The following is a 25,803-nucleotide window of genomic DNA, read 5'->3' as shown; positions in this document are numbered from 1 at the left end:
AAGGTATGAGCATGTAGAGCAAAGGGTAAAACCAATAAAGGCCTACATGCATGTGTATTACTTACACCTTTGTCAGTTCCCCTCAGCCAAGCTAACTCCCTCTGCAATATTTTGTGTTTTTTCTTTAAAGCCCCAGTTCCTGAAGTCAGGTGAATACATAAGAATCTCCACTTTCACTTTTTTTATATGTTTCTAGCCCTTACACAGTTGCAGAGAAAAAGCCTCAGAATGTGACCCCTAAATACTCAAACATCAGAAGGCAAATAGAAGGAACCTACAATTTAAGAATCTCATGATTTTTTAAACCCCGCTCATTATTTGGGGGGGGGGGTACCCAATTCATGACTTTTGAGCATATGGATTGACAATCATGGATTCGGCCCAGTTCATGCAAAAACCATATACCTGTGCTCGTGCCTTGTTTATGTAAAAAGGGTAAGGTCAGAAAACTGTGCAGGGGAAGTTTTTAAACAGAGCACTGTTTTCTAATGTAGGCAAGTCCTTAAAGTTGGCCAAGGAAAGGAAACTATACATAGTAATACAAACTGAGAAAGTTGTTGAGAGACTCAACTTTCTTACAGATTCCACATTTATTTCCACTGTGATGTGAAAACCTATGAAGCAGAACCAACTCTAGACTCTTAAAAATAAATATAATCATATGCCTTGGTGAGAATAGTGACCTAGCAGGAATCTGGAAGCCATGATTCCTGGGTTCTGATGCCAGTGTTACCACCAACTCAATGTATGATCTTGAGTAAGACACTTAGGGTAAACTGAGGCTCAGTTTACCCTATCTGAGTAAGGGCTATAGGAATATCTGTCTCTCAGGGGTTTTATGAGGTTTAATTAGAGTTTGTACAGCACAAAGGTCTTCAGATGACAGGCATTTTACAAGAGTAAAAGTATTATTAACTTATTTGTGTCAGTTAGAGTTTGTCCTGATGCAGATACAGACACAGACTTCTCCATTACCACTCCTCAAATCCTTGCCTCCTCCTCTTACACCTCACCCTTAATACTCATATTTAGATTACTACAGTGTATAGGCATTAGGAAGGATTAGTTTTTGACGTAGAATTCACAAACTTTATTAAAGAAGAATTTCTCTCTCTACATGGATTATTTTTAAAGATACATTGTTAAGTAGTTAAGCCCAGAAATAGGATCAGCTTTATAATCATGGTAATTTGGAAGCAGCAAGTCTTGATTCTTAGGGCCAAATTCTCCTTTCTGCGCCCATGAGAAGAAGGAAGCCAACAGCAGCGGATATATATAGCTATGAGGGTCCTGGAGGAAGAGTTTTTGCTCCTTTGTCTTCTCCTTCCTCCAAAACCCACCTAGACCCTCTGGGGATACTACACAGGATTGTGCTTCAAAGGTAGGACAGCTGCTCTCTGTGGCATCAGCCTTCCTCAAAATTGTGGGGAACCCTCATGTAAATAAATGTAGAACAAAATCAGCATTGAATTTGCCTGGGCTCCCTCATCACGGCGGGAAAATCACACCAACATAAACAGCAAAGGCAGGCTTGAGTACCAGTGGGGACACCATGGGAGCGGTGCTTCTCCATTAGCCAGGCTGCTCCCACGGGGACTTAGGAATGAGTTCAGAAGCAGCAACAAATTGTCTGGCTATTAATTTTTGCTTATTTGTTTTTTATTTAGATGAGAATCTCGGTTTCCTGGGGGAAAGTTTGTTATTTAAAAAAAAATATTTTAATAGGCAACCAATATAAAATCTCCTTGTGTGCTATTGCATTAATAAAAGCACAAGTCAAAAGCTAACTTGACAGGAGCAGGTCTAGATAAACTGACCCAAGATGAGCTCTTATTTATCACTTACATTGCTGCAGTGCCTAGAGGCCACAAACAGGCTGGGGCCCCGCTGTGCTAGGCTCTGTACAAACAAAATGACAGCCCCGTTCCCAATGAGATTACAATCTAAAAGAGCACTTACAGTCTGAAATAATTCTAGTTTATAACCCAATGCAAGCCTTCAATTTAAACTGATGGCAAATTTAAAAATAAACATCCAAGACAACATACCAAATTGCTGCTTCAGATGCTTATGGCAGAAACAAAACTGGTTAGTAGGCACAAGCCCCATGAAAACACAGAACTCTACTTATGTTACATGTAGGGTGACCAGATGTCCCAATTTTATAGGGACAGTCATGATTTTTGGGTCTTTTTCTTATATAGGCTCCTATTACCCCCCCGCCCCCGTCCCAATTTTTCACACTTGCTGTCTGGTCACCCTAGTTACATGCTAACAAGGAAACACAAGGGATGGCCAAAGAGACTGTACAGGTCCTTAAAATTCTGCAAGCATGTGCAAGTACAGTACAAAACCACACTGCGATAATCAAGAATATGATGGGAGATAAAACTTTATAATATGAATTACCAAATCTTACCACAGAAGACCCCATTAAGAAACAAGTCTCAAGCAGCTTCATTCATGACACATGCAAAGTTCAGATACATATGTAAACTGCTTGAGTTCGCAAAACTGGACTAGAAATCTAGTGAAAAAGATATTTTCAAATATTTCAAGTTCTGACCAGAAATACCTTAAAGTAGCTCATCTGATTATATTTTGGTGTTTCGGTTCCTTCTGAGGCCACAAACTGGATGGGTGGGAGGGTGAGGTGCAGGGGGGCATTTATTTGAACATTTCAGAGCCTCACAATGACTCGAATTAAAAAAAAAATTGGGCAAGAGTTTTGGGCTTGAATGTCTTATGTAGCCTAAATCAGTTTGCCCATACATACTATTAAGTCACTATGACAAATATACGACAATAAAAATATCTTTTATATATGGCTAAATAAGCAATTCACTAATCAGGGAGAAGTGTCTTAGAGCCCCGACTCAGTCAGGTGCTGGGCTCAATTCCCAATAAGGAAATTCCCTTTGTTATCTGAGCAGGGTACTCTACCTTTTGGCTAGTCGGCTGGATCCCACAAGTTGTTTCTGTGGATGGGTGTACTCTTGCATTACACCATCTACTTACTAGGCAGCAGTTCAGCTCCAGTCCTGAAAGGGGCTGAGTGCCTTCCCAACTGGGACAGCGCACCCTGGATTCCTAGCATAATAAGGTCCTTACAGAGTATATCTACATTTGTTCAAAAAGCAACTGATTACCTGCCTATTCAGCTCAGCTGGCTAATAGGGTTTTTCCAATCCAAGGAAAGCAAAAGATCACTGATGCAATTAGGCCAAAAACAGATTAATCTCTCAAGATGCAAAGTTGGCTCCTTGCAGTCTCTGCAATCTGCAGTCTTATCAGTTCGCCCTTGTGTGAGTGGGGCATTCTATGGGAGATGTAGCACCCAGACAAGGAAAATAAGATGAAAAGGTTTCAGAAACAACATCCTGGAGACCAAATATATGAGGAAAAATAAGTAATTAGTTGACCTACTTTACCACTGGCAGTACTAGTCTATAGAATTGCTCTATTCAAGAGCCAATACTTAAAAAAAAAAAAAAACCCAAGTACCAATAATCAGGCCTCATCTATATCTAATCAGAAAAGTTTAAACAAACTCGCTTGAACAAACAGCTGCACAGCATCTCTGATTTTCTACCTCAACAATCTCAAGGTTCAAGCAAGGCTTAGGCCTTTTACTTGCTAGATAACTTCTGCTGCATACAGAGTTGTAATCTGTCCTGCAACCCAGACCTGGCTTGGCTGTAAGTCAAGAATTTTAAACCATGAGTGAACTAGCCTGCTCCTACAGCAAGATTTGCTAAAAACATTTTTAAAATATATAATATTTGTACATACTCCTCCAACAATATAGCATCTCTCTCTATTGGAATACAAAGACATAAATTGATGTAAGCTTCAGACTACATTTTGATACTCTAATGTTAGGAAATGAAAAAGTTAGAGATTCTATAATAACCTTAATTTATTCGCACTGCACAAGTTTTTTGTATTAAAATATAATTAGAGGCATAACTAGTAATCCAAAACTTTAAATGTTGCATTTCCTGTCTTTTGAATGTTTAAAACTGTAACTTTAATACAATAGTCACATAAACGTTTGTGTTCTATTTCCCTGGATATTTTTAAGACACAGCAGCAGGTTTGACACTGATATTTCCACAGATTTCACTTGGACTTCCACACTGTGTTGCATAGTTGAAAGTATACACAACTGTAGAAATTCATAGTGAAATATCAACAAATACACTCATCAATATTAAGTATTTACATTAAATTGTAGTCCTGTAAATAACAGAACTCTGAATAGTGGAAACATTGAATTTAAAGCACACCACAGATTTTAGTTTATTTCTATCTCCATTACTTCAAAAAAATGCACATTATTCTGGAAACTTATCCTCAGTGAAAACCCCTAACCTGGGAAGTTTCAATTTGTGAAGTCTAGCCATTTAAGTTGCAATACAGAGAAGTCAGTCTTTTTACAGCTAAAATATATATTTTTTTCCGTTAAAACTGATTAATGGATTTTACTCAAGTTCTTTAAAAAGTCACCTTTTGGCCTAGACCAGCCCTTTGAAAGTTCTGAACATCTGACGGAAGAAGTTAGAATGGAAGATATTTGCTGAATGTGCGTCCTTCCTCCTCTTCCCGCTGTCTTACCCTGCCACCGCTGCAGGCTCCAACTCTATTCTCTCCCCACAATCACATACCCTGCTACCACCACTATTCATATATGTAAGGGGGAGATTAGGGAACAATGCCATAGGCTCAGGGGGAAAACATGAGGGTCCTTAATTTGTGCCTGAAGCTTTCCACACTGCAGTGCAGATGGTACAATTTCATATACACATATGTTACACAGACACACACATCCATTTGTGAGGAAGCCAATCACAGCCTAAGCTTATGAGGAAAGATGGACAGCTGTATGGGTGATAAACAGGGATGTGGAAAATGGTAATGAGTAAAGGGGTTACAAAAAAGCACCCCCAATGAAGAAATTCAGCCGTCTTACCCCATGATTTCCAATACAAACCATGGTATCCTTTCATCATCCATCTTTCTTCCAAGTGGTAAAGAGTAAATAGAGACTTGCGACACAACGAATGAGGAAAAAAGTAAAGCCATATAGAGAGAGTCTCACACTAGTCAACACATCCAGTATAGGAAGCAGCCTAAGAAGGTATGCAACAATAACATCCTATGAGCAAAAAAGTAAACAGGTGGTACTAAATCCCACTTACCAGTACAAGTAATAGGCTAAAGCCAACACAATCAGGGTAGCGCAAATTCCAGATAGCAGACATACTCCCGATTGGTTTGCCAACATCTTCCTTATTTATTTGTTTTTATTTATTTAAAAAAAAAAAAGAGAGAGAGAAAGGAGGAGGAAAACAGAACTGGAAAAACAAAATGACGTGAGTCTTTGCTAGAAGAACAAATCAGTCCTGACAAGGAGGAGGGATTATGATGACAAAAGCAAATCGAGGTAAATCTGGAAGCATTGCAGTTGCTAAAAACTGCCTCCTCAGCAACAGCAAAAGAAAAAGTCAGACATTGTCTCCAGTAGGCAACAGTGGCGTTCAGTAACGTAACTGAACTTAAAACAAAACAAAAAACAAAAAACCTCTTACCTTAAGAAATAAAGACGTGATCTGGGTATAAGTGGACTAATAATAAAATAGGAAATACCTTTTAGTAAAAATTACTGTCAGGTGCTGTTGCTGACATACCAAGCCTTTGCTTTAATCCAGTAATCGGCTTACGGCAAATTACCATGCTGCAATCAGCTAGGTTCATTTGCACTGTATGGCATGCATGTTCTACCCTGCTCTTTGGCACATTGTTTCAAGCTGATGAAGGACAACCCTAGAATTTAATAAAAATACCTCCTGCCCACCTACCAAAGCTTGTACCTTTTATATCAGTGAACACTGAATACAAGTTTGAGAGGGCAAAACAATAGAAAAAGGGAAGAAGAGCTTCGATTTGTCAGTCAGCAGAATAAGTGCCCAAGGACCATGAAGGCTACAGTAATTGTGATGAGGTAAGTATGTCATCATACCTGGAGTACAGAACTGAATTTCAATAACACTTGGGGAGCATGTTCTCAGATGCCATATTGGCCTGAGGGAGAGTTGGGGCCCTGCTCCAGGGTCCCTGAGAAGAGTTCCAATAAACTTGTGAGCAGACCCTCCCCTTTCTTTTCTCCACACCAGATGAAGATGCTAACTTAAGAAACATGAGCAGGGCAACACAAGGAAGACTGCACCACAGCTGCACAAACTCTAGCTGTTCCGTTGATTAACAGAGGATTCATTTAGTGTCTAGAGATAAGAGGAAAGAAACTTAAGATCATTACAGTAGCAAGGCATACCATGGCAAAGGAGTGGTTAAGGCTCAAAGGCCTGTAGCTGTTTTACCTTATAATCTTGGCAGTTTAGGTAAATGAATTCAGAACTGGAATACTGAATTAAGGCCTAGTCTATGCAGTTTTTATATCAGTATAACTATGTCAGTTAGGGGTCTGATATTTTTACCCGTGTAATTATACCAGTACAACCTTTGATATGGATACAGTTACACAGTTTAAATGTGCTTCTTCCCATATGGGAACAGTTAGTGGTAAAACTTGTGTGTATACACAAGGCCTTAATGGTTTAAATGTAATCTGAGGTATTAGGAAGAAACAGGTTTCAGAGTAGCAGCCGTGTTAGTCTGTATCTGCAAAAAGAACAGGAGTACTTGTGGCACCTTAGAGACTAACAAATTTATTAGAGCATAAGCTTTCGTGGGAAGTGGGTTGTAGCCCACGAAAGCTTATGCTCTAATAAATTTGTTAGTCTCTAAGGTGCCACAAGTACTCCTGTTCTTTTAGGAAGAAACAGTGTTTAAACTATGGTACTTTAAATAGCAATGAATTAGTTAATACAGTAGACGTAGACCCAAAACTAAATTCTCAGATCAAAGAGCATCAGCACTAAAGGCAGTTACTGGAATGCTAGTTAATGCTTCATAGAGCACTAGTTTCACTATAACTGGAGTCTAGCATTTCTTAGAAGATGTAGTTAAATTGGAAAGATACAGCATAAAGCAAGTAAGACTATAAATAGAATGGAGAGATTTACATATAAGGATATTGACAAAAATGGGATTATTTGAGACTCTGATCAAAAGGAAAACTGACTGACATGTTTAAAACTCGCTAAAGATTTCATTTTTTATTAACTTGATCCAATAGCGCTACCTGGAATAACCAGGAGTTGGAAACACAGGTTTCAATTAAGAAGGAATGTGTGCAAGAAGAATTTAAGGAGGTATTATTTTAGAAAGACAGTAGTGACTAGGTGAAATGGACTTCCAGCTGAGGTTGAAATTTCAAGCAGAGCTCCCGTATTTCAGCAAAAAGCAAGGGCTTGATTTTCAAATGCTCAAGTAGGCATACATTTAGCATTGACTCAGAATGTTCACCTCCTTTGCTCACAATTGGATGCACACACAAATTCTGATTTGTGCAGTGTCCCTGCCTATATTAACACCTATCTAACCCCATAGGCACAGAAGGCACAGATCTGTGTGGTCACTTCCGTTAGTTGAAAATCAGGCCCTATATGAGTATATGGTAATAAGTTAAAGGGCACGGTGTTAGTGAATTTCGTGCTTGGGAATAGCCAACCACCCTTTTTGTGGGTCACAAAGGAATTTTTATCTATCATGTTCCCCAACTTCACTCTGAGACTGGCTAAATGATGTTTGCCTGCCATTAGCATAAAAAGTTAATTTAAAAAAAATAAGGCATTTAGAAGTACATAATCTGGAGATGACAGAAGAGTCTGGTTGTTCCAGACACAGAGGGTGTTATGGCCTGCTGCTCACACTACAATGCGTCAGTAAGCAACTAAGGAACTTTACTCTGCAAGACTGTCAATCAACACCTTTCATGAGCACAAGATATTCATTTAAGAAAATACACACTATTAAAACATGACAAGTTTCCAGACAGTCTCGGGATGCTGTAAACTAAAGCAAAAACAAAAGACAGGCAGCAGTTTTAAAGAAGCCTCATTAGAAGAATTTTCAAATTAGAAATTTGCAGTAATTGCCTACATTTGAAACAGGCTTATTTGGCATTACTATAATAAAAGCAAATTTAAAATTATAGTGCTGGTATTCAAACAGTGATTCTATAATACCAGCCCTTACATAACAGAAGCAGAAAAGAGTTAGATAACAGAACAGCTATTAGTGCAGAATGCTTTCCTTAGCAGTAAGTACTCAATAGGCCTTCTTGTATTGTATAAATGAATCAATGTTATGTAATGTATAGAGTTGCCAATCTTAGTCTCTGGAAATAAAAAAAATTCAGTAGTGTCTGCCCAGCTCCAAGGCTTTCCTGAACTCCCCTCCCTGCCCAAAGCTCACCGATGGTTGACTTCTTTAGAGGTAGGGAATATATGCCTTTGTACTCAATGAAAATAAACACACAAGGAAACTTGGAAGGTATAGGTGCATGTCTAACAGATACAAATATATTTGTAACAGCCAGGGACTGGGGAGAAGAGGGGTCAGTAAATCTGAGTTCTCCTCCCAGTTTTTCCCTGGACACGCTGCGTGAACTTGGGAATGACTCTGTGTCTCAGTTACCCTATAGGTAAATTAGGGATGCAAAAATCTAAGCCTTGATGTCTGAAATCAATTGGCAGTATTAGAGAAGGATGGTAACGTTCACTTTGTGGATGGAGAAAATATGCGAACCCAACATTCAACCTGAAAAAAACAAAAAAAGCAGCCCGAGAAGAGAGAGCTATCAGCATGCAAATATGCTTTAGTTGAACCAGGACAGATTCTGACTGGCGTTAAATGAAGTTTCAGGGAACAAGGTTGTGTGTATCTACAAACACCTGCCTAGGTTCAAAGGATTCCTTTGAAGTACTGCATGCTAATTGGAAGGAAACTGAAAGGCTGTCTATCAAGAAATACTGAGCTTCGTATCTCGTGCAGAAAAGGACTAATAAGCTTATTCCATGTCTACAATAATACTTTTCTTTAACATTTCCCACTGTTGTACTATGACTGGTGCTGCTCCACTGGCACCAACAATGGTGAGAATGTGCTTATAAATTAGCAGCTGGCATTTTACCCACCTATCCTCTTACCCCACTGTTCAGAATAGAGCTAAACAATGTGGTGGTTAAAATTCCAGCACCTGGCAGCACGTGTCTAAACCTGTATTCCTACAGTTCCTACCCTATTTGAACTGCCTGGATGAGGAGTTTGAAGAAAAATGCTAGTGATGACAAAGACTTAGGTGCTGTAATGAAGCAATATATTATTATCCATACATCGATACCAATCATATATTTATGTTTAAAATGGCAACATGCACTTCTGACACCTTACATATCAACATGCTACCCAGAAAAACAAACAGGCGAAAGAAGGCGGGACAATGGAAAAGGGTTTTCCCTGACAACTTGTGGGCACATTAAAACCAGAGATGCAATGGAAAATGAAGAGGGTGTACACCTTACTTAACTCATAGGACTTACTTTAAGATTTTACCTTATTTAGCTACTCAGACCTTACAACGTTTAATATATAACCAGCATACTTTTGTTTTATTTAAAAATAGAAATGAATATTTGTAACAATAACAAAGTTGAGTAGGGACAGAAGTACCCATTTGTAACAGTCACTGCAGATGGAAAGTTTAAAGACCAAGTAGAGAGAGGCACAAGCGATCAAAGGTTACAGGGGAGAGCAATAGTTATGTCTCAGTGGACTGTCGCTAGGGTAAACTCATAAAGCACTTTGAGATGGAAGTGCAAAGTATTATTGCAATGGCCACTTGTTTATTAACGTCTTCAATATTGACAATCGAACCGTATCAGTAAGGGTCCATTTGCCATTTTTGTTCTAGAACTCTGACCTCAGTAATTCATCATTCAAGTGCGGAGATACCACAGTGACAGGTATGGTATAAAGTGTGCATGAGAGAGACAAGGATTATTCCTCTGTCATACACACTGGTGTAAGTCAGAAAGTCAGTGAAATTATACCAGTGGCAGGGAAGGGAAGGAAGGAAGAGAAGAGGAGAGAAATGTTTTATAAGTCACAGACAAAAGTACATATTTTTTAATTCATTGTGGAACTCATTTCCTCTGCCACCCCTTTCTCGTTTCAAAGCTGTGCTCAATAAAGGTTCTGCTACCATGAAGGTTGTACCCCCAGTGCAGCAAATGCTATCCTTCGATCCAGTTCACAAGTGTTTCCTTCAAAAATTATCAGCAGGTCTAGGAATGAGTTCAGTAGGCTTCCTTTCAAACTTCCTTTCTGTTAGTCTTAAAGGTGCCACAGGACCCTCTGTTGCTTTTTACAGATTCAGACTAACACGGCTACCCCTCTGATACTTTCAAACCCAGATAGCCAGCAAGGAGTAATTATTTCAGCTTAGAAGTCAAACTGTTTTAAAACCTCACTGTCCCATTCTTTTACTTCCTTTTTAACTCGTGACATATCCCCCCCCCCTTTTTTGTTGTTGCTTCCCCTGAAGTAATGAAAAGGTTCCAAAGTGTCTCTTTTACAGTAACCAGTTCACTGTCGGCTCACTAATAAGATTATCTTTTAGAGCAGAGTGCCTTCACTTCCACAGTAGTTTAATAGAACAGAAACACAAAAGAGAAATCCCTATTGAAAAAATCACAAAAACCTTGTTTCTACAGTATCTTTCGATAACATTTGCGTGTGGTGAAGACGCCCTATGCCGACAGGAGAGAGCTCTCCCATCAGCATAAAAAACCCCACCCCTGCAAGCGGCAGAAGCTATGTCGACAGGAGAAGCTCTCCCACCGACATACAGCTGTGCACACGAGTGCTTATGTCGGTGTAACTTATGTCACTCCGGGGTGTGGTTTATTCACACCCCTGAGCAACATAAATTATGCCAGCATAAGCTGTAGTGTAGACATAGCTCCAGTCTGAATCAGTATATGCAATCCCCCCGCCCCTCGCAGTCCCCATCAGGGGTTGTACTTTTCCAGCACTGTTTACTTGGCCTAGGATTTGCAGTAATTACCCCCCTTCCCCACTGATTTTAGTTCCTGAAGAAAGTTCTATAACCCTCCTCCATGGAGTCAGAGTACTATCCCTAGCTCACCAAGCTATATATAACATTTATTGGGGTGGGGGGGGGGGAGGAAGGAATTTTGTTGTGAAACTGATTACCACCTGGCCTATTGAAGACAAACCCCCATGATCTGTACCGACAACAACCTAATTGTCAAATAAGAGAAAGACAGAACAGAACAATGGTCCAAAATCAGCCTGGATTAAGTGGGTGCAAAACCCAGAGAAGCCTCTGGATCAATTCAGTGGAGACAAAATTGGCAGTAAGAGTTGCACTTTGGGAGCCTTATCTCAAGAGGAGGTGCTGACACTGACACTGACACCTCCCTTTGGAGCTGAGGGTGCTCAGTGGCACCCTCAGTGGCACTCAGTTGCCTTCATCCCTAGAAGTAAGATGGCTAGAAAACTGTTCTAAAGGACAAAGTAGCATAAGTTAAACCAATTTGCCATTTACTACGTCTGAAAAGTGAGTGTAACTTACATAGGGCAGAAAAGGAGGTGTAGGATAAAGCAGCCCACATAAGCATTCTGACTTTTATTATATACCAAGGATCGGCACCCTTTGGCACACGGCCCGTCAGGGAAATCCGCTGGTGGGCCGGGACTGTTTGTTTACCTGCAGCATCTGCAGGTTCGGCCGATCGTAGCTCCCACCAGCCGCGGTTCGCCATCCCAGGCCAATGGGGGCTGCGGGAAGCGGTGGCCAGCACATCCCTCGGCACGTGCCGCTTCCCACAGTCAACATTGGCTTGCGACGGTGAACCGCTGCCAGTGGGAGCTGCGGACACTGCAGGTAAACAAACAGTCCTGGCATGCCAGTGGATTTTCCTGACGGGCCACGTGCCAAAGGTTGCTGATCCCTGTTATACACTATGCCAGCTCCAACATTACCAGCAACATGCTCAGTCCTGAAAGGAGCAGGCATCCTTCATTTGGATTTGTGCCTCTTACACCAGTGGCTCAATTGGTCTCCTACAGAGTATCAGTTTGGTATAAGTTACACTCATTTTCCAGCTTCACTGAATGTCATGTTAGTGCAAGTTATACCACTTGGCCACTTATGACTGGTTTCTGACCCGTCTACACATGATACATGGTACAAAAAACTACTGAATTTGGTCAAATGCATCTTGTTGATGCTGAACTATTTGGAAATGTACTTGAAATGCTGCTTGTTAAGTGCTACACGGACATGCTCTCTTCAGTTCATTAAGGCTCTTCATACAGTACTTCAATATATGATCAGATGCAGCATGATTTCGTTAACAAACATTGGGGAAAGTCCATTATTCTGGTATGGACTGATTGTCATGTTTCTGTCCGGGTGGGTGGGTAGGTATGTGTGTGTGTCTGTCTCTCCACACACACGACTACATATCCTTCTAAGCACAGCAGTCTCAGACCCCGCGTCAACTGACTTGGGCTTGTGAGGTTCAGGCTACCGGCTAAAAATAGCAGAGTAGATGTTTAGGCTCAGGCTGGAGTCTGGGCTCTGAGATCTGGCAAGAGGAGAAGTCTCGGAGCCAGGGCTGCACCCCGAGCCCAAACGTCTACACTGCTATTTTTAGCCCCACACCGCGAGACTGAGTCAGTAGACTACTCAAACTCAGACTTGCTGCCACTGGGTTTGTTTTTTTGCAGTGTAAACATACCCTAAAAGACATACTATAACTCAAACAGAAGTTATGGGCTGGAGATAAAAATTATGATGAGATTTTTTTGGCCTTGGTTATCCAGGAGGTCACAATGGTCCCTTCTGGCCTGAAAAAAAAACCCAAACAAACTACAAATCTGTGCTTGATTATGCCACTAAAATTAGTGGCCCTACAGCATGTCCATTGTAAATCCCCTTTTTTCAGTTTAAAATTTGAAAACAAAACACCTTTCTTTGTGAAATTTGGCATTCCAGGTTCTATTTCAAGGGCAAACTACAGGTGTATGTGGAGTGAAATATATTTTATAAATACAACTAGGAAGCACACTAGTAATTCAGGAACACAGCTACATATATCCTTTCCCCTTTTTATAGTTACTGTAAAGCTCAGTTTATTTTCTGAAATTCAACTGGAGAGCTGAACAGAAGTTCCTCTACACAAAGTTTACATGAAAGGAAAAACACAACTAAAACAATTACAGATCTCTCCAATTCTTAGATCCTTCACTAGCTGCCAGTTAGACAATCTGTTGATAAAAAGCTTCTTGTAATAAACAGTTAACTGAAACCATTACAAATTCTTTAGGGCAGGTTGCCCATCTATGGTTACACAGGCTCTTTGAAAGTCATTTCCAACAGAGATCAGAAATGCAGTATCAGTGAGTATTTTCAGGATTCAGCTTCCACTTGTTTTGTTTCTCCTGAACAGTAGCCCTTTTATGAAATGGTTGAGAGGGAAATGCCCTAGAATGTCTTCACACTGAAAGGCTGGGCAGGCTTACACTTAGGCTTTGTCTACACTGGCAAGTGAAAGACAAAACCTTTGTTGTTCAGAGGTGTTAAAAAACACACACACATCCAAAAGTTTTGCCAACGACAAGCACCGGTGTGAACAGCGCTTTGTCCGCAGAAGAGTGCTTCATTTTCACTACTGTCTCCTCAAAACTTGCTCAGAGTAGGTTTAGATGACGTGATGATAGAAAGTCCAGCGCCCTGTCTCTATCCACACTACCCGGGGTGGATCTGCACCAGTAGGAATGCAACAGTGGGAGATTTCTTAGAGGAATCGAATGTGAATATGGCCAGTAAATGTCTCTGTGAACTTGTTTGTATCATAATGACTTATATGGTGCCATTTCTACTTGTACCTTGAATAGGCAGGGATTAGATTTTGTGGCATACTGCACAGTTATAAAGTACTATGCACTCTGAAAAATTTGATGGCTTATAACATGATTATTATAAAGACAGCAATTTCTCCTTGGAGCCATGCCAATTTCTAAACAGTGTCGGCAGAGTTAAAAATTGCTCAAAAGCATTTGAAACTTTAGCATTTGAAACTGAAATTAGTAAATGATGTTTTCTATTGTACCAACCAATCCCTTACAATTCAGACATTTCTCTGCCCACACCCAATTTTGAATTTGTCAATGCTAGCTCAACACTGTTCCTAATGAACTTCACAATAAGTGGATGGCTAGAAGCGGCATGATGAAAAATTAGTACATACTGAACTTTCCTACTTCATTTTCATCTATCTGCCAAAAATATTCTCTAGTTTAGCAGCAATTAAATGCCAAAAAACTGGAAGTTCTCAGGAATATGTATTGAAAACATCTTGATTTCAAAGTGAAATTCTAACATGAAATACATTTTTAAACTACATTAATTCTAACAAGCAGGATAACTTCATTCAAAATTTGAGAGACAAAGCGGGCGAGGTAATATCTTTTATTAGGCCAACTTCTGTTGGTCAGAGAGACAAGCTTTCGAGTCACATGCAGCTCTTCAGAACTGGGAAAGGTATTCCGAGCCTTACAGCTAAATGCCAGTTGGAACAGACTGTTTAGCATAAGTAGTTTTGTTAGCACATATTCTAAGGACCATTCAAAGTAGAGTGGCCCGTTAACACCCCTGTAGTGATAGGATACAAAGACGGGGTGAGTGGGTTTCAGATTGTTGTAATAAACCATAAATCTGGTGTCTCTGTTCAGCCCATGATTTTTAGTGTCTAGCAGAGTTATGAATTTAAGTTTCCAGGCTCGTCTTTTGAAAGTGTTGTGCAGGTTTCCTTTGAGGATGAGGACTGAGAGGTCAGACATAGAGTGATCGCTTTGTGAAAAGCGTTCTCCCACAGTTTACAGGGTGTTTTTGTCTTTCATCATTTTCCTGTGAGAGTTCATTCAAGAGCTTAGTGACTGTCTGGTTTCACCCACATAGTTGCTACTGGGGCATTTAGAGTACTGGATGGTTTACACCTCATGCTGTGACAGGCATGTGTAGGACTCATGGATCTTGAAAGGTGTGTTGTGGGGGGTGTTGATCATTGTAGCGATGAAGATATGTCTGCAGGTTTTGCATCTGTTGTTCAGGCAGGATCTGGTGCATCTCTAAGTTGGTGTGTCCTGGTTTGTGAGGAGCTTGCTTCTGATGATGAGCTTGGAGAAGTTAGGGGGGTGTTTGAAGACAAGAAGAGGGGGTTCAGGAGAGGATTTATTTCAAGATGGGGTCCCCATCGAGTATGGGTTGTAGTTTTTTGATGATACCCTGTATGGGTTCCAGTGTGGGTAGTTTGGTTGGCAACTAGGGGTGTGTGGTTTCAGGGGGGTTTTAATTCTGTATTGAAGCAGGTTCTCTCTCGCAAAGTATCTGGATAGTCCATTTAATGAGCATTCTACTTCTCTGGTGGAATGTCCTTGTTTGGTGAAGATAGTTTGAGTGTGTTAAGGTGTATATCCCGGACTTTCTCCTCAGAGCAGATTCTGAGTGTGGAAGTACCAATAAGGAAAGAGGAGTTGACACTCATGCATATGCATAAGTACAGTGGGCATGAAAAACTAAGAATAAAAAGGTGATGCCTACTAGGTGGGTTAGGAGGCACATTAGGAAACACGCAACAAGATCGCCATCTGACAATCATCCTACTCATTTCAAGGTTTCCCAAGGGGATGTGACTATGAAACCACTGCTACTGGACATCAGATGGTATGTTTCTGTCTCTATGTATGTTTCAATAGTTGTGCCATTGTTCAACAGCTTAATGAAATGGTTAATAAAAGGGATGTTTGATAATGTGTGAGTGTATTACTTGTGGTCCCTCGTGTGCTCCTAGAGTCTCCAAACCTAATGATATTTCTAATGGAGGGTCTCACCCTGCTAATTCTGATACTGTAGTCATTACAGAGCTCAAACCTTCGACACAGGTCACTGTGGTTTGACACAGCAGTTCTCAACCAGGAATCCAGCGCCCCCTGGAGGGCCTCAAGCAGGTTTCAGGAAGTCCGCCAAGCAGGGCCAATGTTAGACTCACTAGGGCCCAGGGCAGAAAGCCTAAGCCCCACTGTGCAGGGCTGAAGCCTGGGGCCTCGAGCCCTGCCACCTGGGGCTGAAGCCAAAGCCTGAGAAACTTAGCTTTGCAGGGCCCCCTGTGGTTTCACCCACATAGTTGGTTTCTGTGGTATGGGGCCCTGGGCAATTGCCCTGCTTGTTACCCCCTAATGCCAGCCCTGACTTTTATATGCAGAAAAATAGTTATTGGGGCACTGGTGGGACATGGAGTTTTTATAGTATGTTGGGGGGTGCGGGGACCTCAGAAAGAAAAATGTTGAGAATCCCTGGTTTAAGATACCATTGGTACTACCAACTCATCACTATTATAAAGGCTACAGTAAGTATGGGTGTGTGAGGGGGATCCCTCTGCCTGACCCCTATGTGTGTGACCAAAGGGAAGAGATACATGTATATTTTTAGAGCTCTAATATGCTTGATTTCAGCACTGCATTCTGGGATCAGTAGCAGGACACAGAGGTCTTCTTACCATGGGGATTGTCAGCAGCGAGGTGGGAGATGAAAGTGGTCTGCGAGTTTAATGACGGGTAAGTGAAAGTAGAGTGTTAGTGACATCATGCTTATATATGGCATATGTGGTATTCTTTCTGTGGCCGAGGCTAAGGGTATAGCTAAACTACAGAGATTATAACAGCATAGCTATGCCGGCATAGCCCATAGTGTACTCAAAGCCTACACCGACAGAGGAAAAACCCTATTCCACCGATACAGCTGTGTCTTCACTGGGGTTTTTTGCCAGCATAGCAACATTGGTGAGGGGTGTGGTTTTTTCACACCCCTGACCAATGAATCTATGCTGATATAAAACTTTTCAGTGTAGACCAGGCCTAAAGTGTTTGAGTATAGGGCAGATGTAGGTAGCTCTGGTTCAGTACATTACAAAGGCAGAGTGTGAATATGTTTTACGAGAGTATTGGGGCATCATTCAAAGAGGGGAGAGTTAACACTGTATGTACATGACCGTAACTCTGTATTTCCTGGTTTTCACATGTTTGAGATTTGCTGAACTTGATGTTCTCGAAGGGCATGAGATATCATCAGGCAGCCTTACCTCTGCGTTAAAGTTTTTTGCCATTTAAGGCTGGTCTACACTGGGGGGGAGGGGAGGGAATCGATCCAAGATACGCAACTTCAGCTACGCGAATAGCGTAGCTGAAGTCGAAGTATCTTGGATCGAATTACCTGGGGTCCAGACGGCGCGGGATCGATGGCCGCAGCTCCCCCGTCGACTGCGCTACCGCCGCTCGCTCTGGTGGAGTTCCGGAGGCGACGGTGAGCGCGTTTGGGGATCGATATATCGCGTCTTAACGAGACGCGATATATCGATCCCGGATAAATCGATTGCTACCCGCCGATACAGCGGGTAGTGAAGACGTACCCTCAGTTTCCTAGTTTGTTTTGTTTGTTTATTTTTTGTTTTTAAACAGAAACAGAAATGTTGTAGAAGTTGGTGGTCATTTAGGCAGTTATAATTATGTAGGTATGTAGTTTAGACACTACTGTGGCCAGATAATGATAATAATACCTAGCTCTTATAATACATTCTCTTGGGTGCTCTTATATGAAGTGAACTCAAACTAGTCCTTTCCCATTTTTTAAACAATGTACTGAAATGGGATAATTTCTGTTTAGAGCAGGGGTCGGCAACCTCTGGCTCGCGGCTCGCCAGGGTAAGCACCCGGGTGGGCCAGACTGGTTTGTTTACCTGCCGCGTCCACAGGTTCGGCCGATCGCGGCTCCCACTGGCTGCAGTTCGCTGTCCTAGGCCAATGGGGGCTGCGGGAAGCGGCGCGGGCCGAGGGATGTGCTGGTCGCGGCTTCCCACCTCCCCCATTGGCCTGGAGCGGTGAACCGCAGCCAGTGGGAGCCGCGATCGGCTGAACCTGCCTACGCGGCAGGTAAACAAATTGGCCCGGCCCGCCAGGATGCTTACCCTGGCAAGCCGCGTGCCAGAGGTTGCCGACCCCTGGTTTAGAGATTCAGCACCACACACTGAAAAAAAATGAATTCAGCATCTATTTAGAATAGGTTCTTAGCTGAAAGTCAGGCAGGTAGTATCAGATTAATGGCAGACTTTGACTTAGACTGTGTGCCTCCTTTGGCAACACTTTAAAAAGCCGTAAGACAGAGAAAATATTCTGAAGAGCCCATTATCACAGTATCCAAGTTCTGCACAGCTTAGATAAATATGCAAATAGATTCCTATGTTGGTCTTCCAGAGATATGTTGGTCTTCTCCCTTCCAGGGTTCTAAGAAGCTCATGTTCCTCTCCCACCCTTTCCAGTTACAATGGAAAAGACTAATAAAAAATGAATTTTGCAGTGAGCCCTAGAAATGCTCAGACTATGATTTAGTCTAATTCCTCTGGCAGCTCTTCCTGCTGCAAAAGCTCCTTCATCTGAGAAAGCTTAATCTCCGGCCCTTAGGTACCTCATTCTGGGTGTTGATACCTGTATTGTCTCAGAGGAACACAGCTGTCTTGGTGGGTGATGGACAGAGATGCAGTTGCTAACATAGTTGGCTCCTGACCTACTCATGGCTTTGAAGATCATGGCCACGGTTTGACTTGGCAGTGGCAGCTGGGAAGGACCCAGTGGGGAATGCAGAGCTCAGGGATGATGTGTTCATGACAGCCTGGACCGCTGAGGTGGTGGACTGTTGCATTCTGCATAAACTGGAGCCTTTCCGTGGCTTTCATCTGCCATAAAACTAATTACAGTAATGCTGTCTGGAGGTGAGGCACATGTGGATCAATCTGGCCAGTTCCTCATCAAGAAGGGAGTGGTGAAGCTTCCTAGGAAGATGAAGGTGGAAGAAGGCACTTTCGCCATGAATGGTACCTGAACTTAGGCTTAGTGATAGGGTTGAGCAGAACCCGAAGGCTTTACACCACTTTGACAAACTGGGGTTTACAGGGGATAGAACGGGAGGTCAGTGCGCCGCTAGCTCTTCAAAGCATTTCCCTCTTCCAACCAAAATCATCTTATTCTTGCCCAAGCTCAGTCTGAGCCAGGTACTGGTCATCCAGGTGCTGATCTTGAATATCTCTGGTGTCGTTTTAGTGAGGATGTTGGGTGCATCTATGAAGAATGAAATATACAGCTGAATTTCATCTGCATAGAGTTGGAAGCAGAGTCTGCAGCATATCCCTCTCTCTCCAAGTGGTCTTACATATATTTTCCAGTGTGATGCAGATGTGTCAGCAGCATCCTGTAATCAACTATGTATGTTGAAAGTGGCAGAAAGGAGAAATAGCTTTGAGAGCTTTGATTGTTGGAGGTTCCCACACAATAATTCTGGGGCTTTATTTTGGTAAGAATTTAGTGATCCTGAAAGGTGCTCAGCGGACATCCCTACAGTCTCTCCATGAAAAGTACAGCACAGGCAGCAGCAGTACAAGCTTCCCCAAAGTTCTCCACCAACATACCTCAGCTGTGACACAGGGAGACTTACCTCTAGAAGTGTGAGGTTCATGCAGTCTCCACGCTCATTCAGTCCTTGGCTCATCTTCTGAAACCGCTAATTAGTGCTGGTGGCTCCTGAAGTGGACATTTTCTCAGTAATGTAAGCCCAATTCCCAAAGGACATTTCATATACAAATCGCCGAACAGCCAGGCAATAACAGCCCTCAGTGACTACTGACTTGTGTAGGATTCACATAACCTAGTGGTGAAACACTCATCTATTTCATCAATAATTCCCTAACCCATTCTGCTCCCAACCCACCCTCACCACCTAGTCTGTAATAGCTTATTTCAATAACACACTTCCATATAGGACCCAGCAGCCAGGAATAAAAAAGAGGCAGTGCTCACTATGCCAGGAGAATCTGTACCAGGCTCAGCATCAGCTAGGGTAGGACAGGATCATTTCTTCTCTTCTCTTCCAAGTAGAAACAAAGCTAGAAGTCTAAATAGCCTACTATTTCATAAAATCCATTCTCCAGCAGCCGTCATTTTCTCAGTATCATTAAGATCAGTAGCGTTTTTCACAGCTTTAAAAGGAAGAAGGGCACAAAGAGAAGGCTGTTTAAGGTGGGAAATAAGCTTCCATACTACAGGTTGAACCTCTCTAGTCCGGCACTCTCTGGTCTGGCAACATCCGTGGTCCGGCATGATTTTATTTTATGTTTTTTATGCTTTATCTACTTATTTTCTTGTGCCAGTACAGTAAAATTATGTAACAACACTAACACTTTGTTATGAAGAGAGCCAGTAAGCCTTGGCTAGGCGGCATTGCAAGCGTTGTTCCATTTATTCGTCTTGGCGACATAAAAATAAAAAGAGACCCGCTCGCTACAATATTGACCTCCCGTGGTTCGGCAAATTCTCTGGTTCAGCACCCGGTCAGGTCCCGAGGGTGCCGGACTAGAGAGGTTCAACCTATAATAAAGCCACAGTGAAGCAAGCAGGTAAAAGCTAACGAGAACATATGCCTTTTTGTTGCACTGTTTTTACATTAATGGGAATAAACACAAGCAAATCCTCTCTGCAAAAACAGTTCTGAATGTATCTAATTACTGCAAATGTTTGGCATTTTCTTTTTCACCAATCAACCTACTAGTCCAGATACCAAAGTTTTGGATGATCTTAGTGACCAAAATTAATTTAAGTGTAATTACTAATTATTATTTAGGGTACAATTGGCAAGCCAGAAAGTATTTTGGATTTGCAGAAAATGTCAGTCTACTAGCCCAAAGTAGGTTGGGTCCAGTGCTTTAATTTTCATTATAGTCGAAAAATTTACTCCTTCAAAAAGGGCTTAATTTTATCCTCAAAATACATAATCTGAGCCCATTTAGATTGTGGCTGCTATACTGCAACTAGGAAACAGAGCTTTACTAACTGTCTTACAGAAGATAAAGTTTCTCAGGTGCCTAATTTCACTATAATAGGCCCCGAGTGGCTATGAAGTACAATAGCAGTGCAACCTCTGCTACTGGGTAAATGTAAAACCCTCACCAGTCTAACACCAGAAATGTTACATTATTATTATTATTATTATTTGCAAAAGCACTCCTTAGAGTCCAAGGAAAGGGAGGGGACACACAGAGGTCACCGTTAAAACATCAACATGTGGCAACAGCTGCCATAAGCTTTACATCTCCTCCTGAACTTTAAATCTCCTGAAAAGCCTTATGCTGCTGCTGCTGCTGTGCCACTGAGGTTTCACCAGTCTTCCCTTTCCACAAGCCACCATTTTTGGGAGAAGAGTGGGGGTGGGGGGAAAGGGATAAGAGAGAAGAAAGAGAAATGCTATAATTGATCAACATGTCTATCATGTTTCTGGACAGAATTAAAAATATACTCGGATTAAAAGAGGCCATATCTGAGATTACTATAATAGAGACATAAAATAACATACCTTTTAAAACTAGAATATTTGTTTGCTTTTTATATAGTCCTCTGGAGATCTATTTGTAATTGGGCTTTGCTGTCTTTATTACCAAAGGTACAGTATTCATTAGGGGGAGAGAGAGATGACAGAGCTGAGCCACAGAGCAGTTCTGCCTTTAAAAGAAGCTATGGAGATCGGGAGAATTTTGACTTCTATCTCCCAGTCATTTACATAGGATCACAAATTGTGAATTGCACAAAATTTGCAGACCAAGCACTTGCAATGAGTTCTTATTTTGCAAAACATAATGCAAATGAAGGAGGATTGCGGGGGGGGGGGGGAGGAAGGAGGTTGCTTTGTTATCACCATCACTGTGGAACATTGCTCAAACATAGCAACAATAGGAGTAACAGGAGAACTCCATTCTCCTCCCTACGGGAGGTGCCGCAGATTATGTTTCAACTGATTGGTTTTCTCCCTTTCCCACAAGCAAAAAAGTGTTCTCCTATGAATAACGATAATTTTTTTAAATAAAAGGATACTACAACCTTACTGAACCATGTATAAAATTGTAAACTTGTCAGAAAATTCTCTTTAAATCAAACTACAATGATAAAAAAAAACCTCACCTATTTTGAAAAGTTAAGCCAAACGTAATTTTTTTAAACCCCCTCATAGTCTTGCAAGAGTTTTCTTCGTAATTCAGCCATTAAGGGTGTTTCTACACAGCAAGTCTCAGAGCCCAGGTCAACTGACCCAGGCTCGCAGGGCACAGGCTACGGGATGAAAAATCACAGCGTAGACATTCCCGCTCCGAGCTCAGCCTCTGAAACCCAATGACGGGAAAGTGTCTCAGAGCCATGCTCTAGCCCAAGTAGAAATGTCTACATTGCTATTTTTAGCTCAGAAGTGAGATCCCAAGTCAGTTGACCCAGATCCTGAGACTTGCTGCCATGGGATTTTTTTTGTTTTCAGTGTAGATATACCCGAAGTTAAATCTTTTTTATAATTTTTTTTTTGTGGTTAGTGAATTCAATAATTATTTTATATAAAACTTTGCATTCCATGTCATTCAGACTCAATCATACCGCATACTATAGACCTACTTCCTTTGGAGGTGGCTTGTTTAAAGTATATTGCCTATTTTAAGTTTCCCTTGCCTACTTTATGATATTCTAATATAGGGTGTTAGCAGAAATCTTACATTTCTAGAGAAAGCGTCTAAATTTTGTCATTTATATACCTTTGGAAAGTGGTGTTACCAAGTATGAGTCAAATTGGGGCCAAATACATTAAGAAAAAGGTTATGTCAAGTATGGAAAAAGGGACAGTCAGCAATTGTGGTGCACTGGGAACCGACAAACCCCATTTTATCTAGGATGAAAAATAAAACTTAAATGGTCTGCCCATCAAGTCCGATGTGTCACAAGTATTTATACACGATGCTTATTTAATCTACCATTGCCTCCAGCAAAGCTGAAAAGCCAGCTTGACATTTTATTTTAACAAAAACAGACACTATTACAGATGTTGCACTCAAACAAGTCACCTAATTTTCAACTCACTGGAAACAGGGCATGTCACTCTAGAGGAAATGTTTCAGAGATAATTCCATGTACAGTTGCCACAACCCTGAAAGAGCTTCTTAAAGTCACCAGTATTCTATGAGTTAGATATTTTTAACTTACCACCACCAATTATTTCAATAATATATCAGTGGAACAGAAACAGAAGAGGCCTAGTAGGGGTTATCTAGTCCATCCCCACCCAGTGTAGGATTGTTCCCCACACTGGCCCCAGTTCAGCAAAACACTCAAAATATGTGCTTAATTCCCATTGATTTCAACCAACAGGTTTGTTTACATGAGGCAATTTGTGCATGTTTGATTTTAACAATAATGGTGAATAACAGTGTAGCACTCTGTACCTCAAAGTAGCACCCTGTAACCCCCAGATTAATCATTCATATATAGTTATATTTCATACAAAGCATGCCACATAAGATACAGTAGAACCTCAGAGTTACAGACACCTTAGGAATGGAGGTTGTTTGTAAGTCTGAACAAAATGGAACGGTTGTTCTTTCAAAAGTTTATAACTGAACATTGACTTAATACAGCTTTGAAACTTTACTATGCAGAAGAAAAATGCTGCTTTTAACCATCTTAACTTAAATGAAACAAGCACAGAAATAGTTTTCTTACCTTATCAAATCTCTTTTTTTTTAAACTTTCCCTTTTTTTAGTAGTTTACATTTAACACAGTACTGTACTGTATTTGCTTGATTTTTCTTGCTTGCTTGCTTTTTTTTGCTTTTTTTTTTTTTGGTCTCTTCTGCCTGATTGCGTACTTCCGGTTCCAAATGAGGTGTGTGATAGACTGGTCAGTTTGTAACTGGTGTTCATAACTCTGAGGTTCTACTGTATCACAGGAAAAGCTATGATTTACTGAAACCCATTATTCTGTCAAAATACGTATATCATTAACGTATATGAAGTTATGAGATTTTGCTGCATGGTTGTTATTGAAATATTTTTTAAGTTTGTGAGTCGTCCACTGCTAGTTTTTCCGTGACAACAAAGGAGGTGACCAACACCAGGCCGGGTGCTGAAAGATCATCACGACCATTAATCAGCAGGGGAATTGTAAACAAGGGATTTACAGTTCTGTAAGAGAATTGCGCAAACATCACACAATGGGGGATTGCTCAACACTGTGACTCAGCAAAGCCTACCAGGAAATAACTGAGCTAGTATTTTCCATGTTTCCAAGCACATGGACGGAGGGTATAAAACAAGGGACAGTGGCATCATGTGATTACCTTTCTCCTCCCCCACCTACACTGGAAACAACAAGAATGCTGGGAAGATAAAGACTTGAACTGAGGAGACTGGTCCCAGACTTTAAGGGGAAGCCTGTGTATTATGGACTGTAACCTACTGTAACATCCAGTGGAGTGAGAAAAGCTGCTTGATCCAAACACTGCTCAGTCCAATAAGGTCTAGGATTTAGACTGCGTGCTTACTTTTATTCTCTTTGGTAGCTGTCTCTGACCTTTATGCCTACCACTTATAATCACTTAAAATCTATCTTTCTGTAGTTAATAAATCTGTTTTATACTTCACCTAAAACAGTATGTTTGTTTGAAGTGCTTGGGAAATCTCAGCTCAGTTTACAAAGGCTTGTGTGTGTCCCCTCCATATCGAGGGAGGGGCAGATTGGGTAATGAACTTTCACAGGTCAGGCTTCTGACTAGAGCAAGACGGTACAGTTCTGGGGTGCAAGGTTGAGGGCTTGGGAGATTTGCTGGTGCCTTTCTCTGTGTGATTCATGAGTGGCTCAGGGAGCATTCATGCAATCTAGCTGGGTGTGGGGCTCCACATGCTGTTGTACTGAGTGATAACAGAACCTGAGGGGTTTGCTGCTTGTCACTAGCAAAGCATTGTAAGAGACATCCCAGGCTAAAGAGTTAAGGGGGCACTGCGGTACCCCAGTTCCAGGTTGTACCCCAAGGTTCCCATCACAAACAGTTAGCCATTCCGCAAGCAGATTGTCTATTGCAGATTTCACTTTGTATAACTGTTAAGGTCATATGTGACTGCCAGTCCACCTGGATTGGCAACTTTCCAAGATCAATATAATATCAAAACTATGCTCACTAGTTTCTAGTGAGTACAGAATATCCATCCACAGTACTACTAGAAAAGAACTGCAGAGGAGATAGAAGTGCATATAGTTGGGCAAGAATTTGAAAAAGGTTTACTACTTTTTGTGGATTTCTCTCAGGTAACTACTGCCCTGTAAAAGGCAAATGCTAAATTGGGACACATATCAAAGTTTTGGATTAAATGCAACTACTTACCAATAACTATTGAATGAGATTTCATTTACTGGATGTGGAAGACATAGGTGCATAGACTTTAAGGTCATAGAAGTACTATTATGATCATTTAGTCTGACCTCTTGCATAACATAGGTCACAGAGCTTCACCCAGAGATTCCTCCATCTGATTCTAGCCCAACAACTTGTGCTTGAATTAGAGCGAATCTTTTAGAAAGATATACAATCTTGATTTAAGAACTACAGGTGATGGAGAATTTAGCACAACCCATGGGTAATTACCCTGACTGTTAAAAATGGGTGTCTGATTTCCAGTTTGAACTTTGCTGACTTCAGCTTCCAACCACTGATCTTACTATGCTTTTGTCTGCTAGAGTCCTCTAGTATCAGATCCGTTTTCCCTGTCCAGGAGCTCACAGGCCATGAATAAGTTGCCTCTTAATCTTCTCATCAATAAACTAAATAGATTAGTCCAGGGGTGGGCAAACTTTTTGGCCCGAGGGCCACATTGGGATGCGAAACCGTTTGGAGGGCCGGGTAC

Source organism: Emys orbicularis, chromosome 1 (assembly GCF_028017835.1).
Source record: "Emys orbicularis isolate rEmyOrb1 chromosome 1, rEmyOrb1.hap1, whole genome shotgun sequence".
Lineage (NCBI taxonomy): Eukaryota > Metazoa > Chordata > Testudines > Emydidae > Emys > Emys orbicularis.
This window is presented reverse-complemented; position numbering follows the sequence as displayed.